The sequence below is a fragment of the Augochlora pura genome, unplaced genomic scaffold, assembly GCF_028453695.1.
Source record: "Augochlora pura isolate Apur16 unplaced genomic scaffold, APUR_v2.2.1 APUR_unplaced_3498, whole genome shotgun sequence".
In the NCBI taxonomy this organism is placed as follows: domain Eukaryota; kingdom Metazoa; phylum Arthropoda; class Insecta; order Hymenoptera; family Halictidae; genus Augochlora; species Augochlora pura.
In genome coordinates this window covers 1-2339 of record NW_027583760.1, presented here as the reverse complement: position 1 = coordinate 2339, position 2339 = coordinate 1, and the positions used below count along the sequence as shown (strand labels likewise).

At 34.9% G+C, this 2339-nt stretch overlaps 1 pseudogene across 1 annotated transcript; it reads left to right on the top strand.

Annotated features, from left to right (window-relative positions):
- The first annotated feature begins 114 nt into the window (after nt 1–114).
- On the top strand, nt 115–2336 carry LOC144477761 (uncharacterized; annotated as a pseudogene). The gene is made up of 5 exons (XR_013495265.1): nt 115–356; nt 709–906; nt 1644–1763; nt 1906–2023; nt 2212–2336. The product of XR_013495265.1 is annotated as an uncharacterized LOC144477761 (transcript).
- Nucleotides 2337–2339: the final 3 nt, after the last annotated feature.

Genomic DNA, 2339 nt, shown 5'->3' with positions numbered 1-2339 from the left:
ACAGATTTAACTCATAATGGAATACTTTTTTAAGGGGTCATTTCTACAACAGTGTTTGCTATTGTCAAGTGATTATTAGACGTAAATAATAGATGAATTCAGATGCCCTTCAATCAGTATCTAAAATACAGAAACAGCTGAATTTTCACATTGAGGGATATATGAGGGTTAATACTTCCTGTAGGCTACTTCCATGCAGAATGCTTTCGCCTTGTTGCAGTTCCTCATTCGTAGCCAATCTAGCACTTCTGCAAACCATGGCGACAGCTTTCGAAGACTCGGTAGATCAGGGTTCGACACTGAAGACCCGCACTTCATGCATCATTCTCGTGTGCATCGCGACTTCCGGCTTCCTGGTTATACCTATCACCTTCACTTGTTTCGATAGAGACCTGTAAAGACTTCATTCAGGGGGAAGCCCACCCTAGAAAGTTAATGATTGGGTTACCTTCAAAATTTTATCGATAGAACAATTCTTTTCCAAATATTTAGGATTACTTGTATAATAATATACTGGACATTTTGGGATACCCTGTATATAGATTCTGTCACTGATTGAAGCAGAAAGAGTTCCTTTTTTGAGTTGATAAACCGGGTTCCTTCATAAATGTGCTTGTGCTGGTGCTGATAGTGGAACATATGTAAAATACTTTGTATGAAAATCCTTTGTATGAAAATATTTTGTATCACAAAAATACGATTCCTTAGAAATGGAGTCTTGATGCTGGAGACACCCGTTGAGAAGGAATGATGACGTAAATTCTTGTTTCAGCTGCTTCGGTTACTGCTTGCGTCAGGCAACCCTTTGGTGAATATAAATACTGGATTCGTCGTCGCTCTAAATTTTGGGACCATATATCATCCATGTTGTTTCCATCATGTCACCGACTGTATCCGAGTGTGGATGTATGGCCAATTCGTAATATAGCGAACGATCGTCCATTAATTTATTTATTAACTGTACGTTCCTCGGTCTTGCACGAGTGCTCCTATCATTTCCTTTTGTCTCGTCTTACTGTTGCCTACTTAGCAGCTTTTCAGCTGAATGAATGCTTTCTGTACATTTTCAGTCATCCATTCATATGTTTTTAACCCTCGTAAGACGGTGGTTGGGCTATTTTTATCCAACAGTATTTAAATCTGATTTAAATTTAATACTGAATTTTCAGCCATTTAATCAATTGTTATTATGTTAGAAACAATAAGAAGGTTAATAATACTGCGAGAAATATGTTTGAGAATAGGTTTTGAAAAATTGATGAATAAAGATTGGTACAGACAAGCGATCCAAATATTATCAGAAAGGGTAAAACAGATGAAATGATTTGATCTTTAGCTTTTGCAATTGATTTGTTAAGAATCTTCCGAAGCTTCTTCGGGGATAAAGGAGTGATCCCTTAAACGAAATTTTGACTTACTTCCAGCGTACTGGGAAAATTTAACTTAAGCAGTCCAGAAGTTTAAATTAAGTAATCAAGTTTGAATCAATCAAGCAAATTAAGTTTTGTAAAAATTTTGTTTCTTTCTTACAGCAATGAAAAAGTTTATTCTGGCTTAACATTAAAATTACCAAGTACTGATTTAGGATAATAACAGTAATAATGACAGAGATAAATTCTTTAAATAATAGAATTATTTTTCAGGTAATGACCACGAGAAGTGTTAAATTGTCGTTGAATGAGATAGTTGTGATTATATCGTTCGGACTGACGTTGTTCTTGTATTTTCTACGATATTCTACTTCTATTCCGCTATTTCCATTGGTAAGACAGAGATGATAATGTCAAACATTAAATGTCTGCATAAAATTGGAAACTTGTTAAATAATAGCAATTATCTTATGATGTTATTGCACATATGAAGTGTAATTTTAATATCCGCACCGTTCTTTTTACATGTTTTAAGATGAGATACGTACTTGACAATATGCAAATGGATTATGCTGCGTTGAAAAATCCTGTGGAATTGGATATATTCTTGGAAGATTCAATAATAGCAAAGCGTATTGTCCAGGCATATTTCGGTAATGAGTATAACAACATATTCTTAGAATTAAATTAAATTATAATTAAGTTAAATTTATTTATTGGCTGACGCGCGTCTAATGAACGGAAATAATAGTATACATCCTGATTCAAAGATCAACGTAATTCAAGCACTTTCGCAACTTATTATTAATGTTATTAATAAGTGGATAATTGCGGGTTCTAGCTATGGTGTGCACAGGGGGATTGTGCCTGGTTGCAACATTAGGAGTAGCGACATTCCTGGACAATGACACCCAGCTTCATTTTCTAAACCTCTTAGGATTCTTTTACACGGAAAGAAGTCCGAAAAGT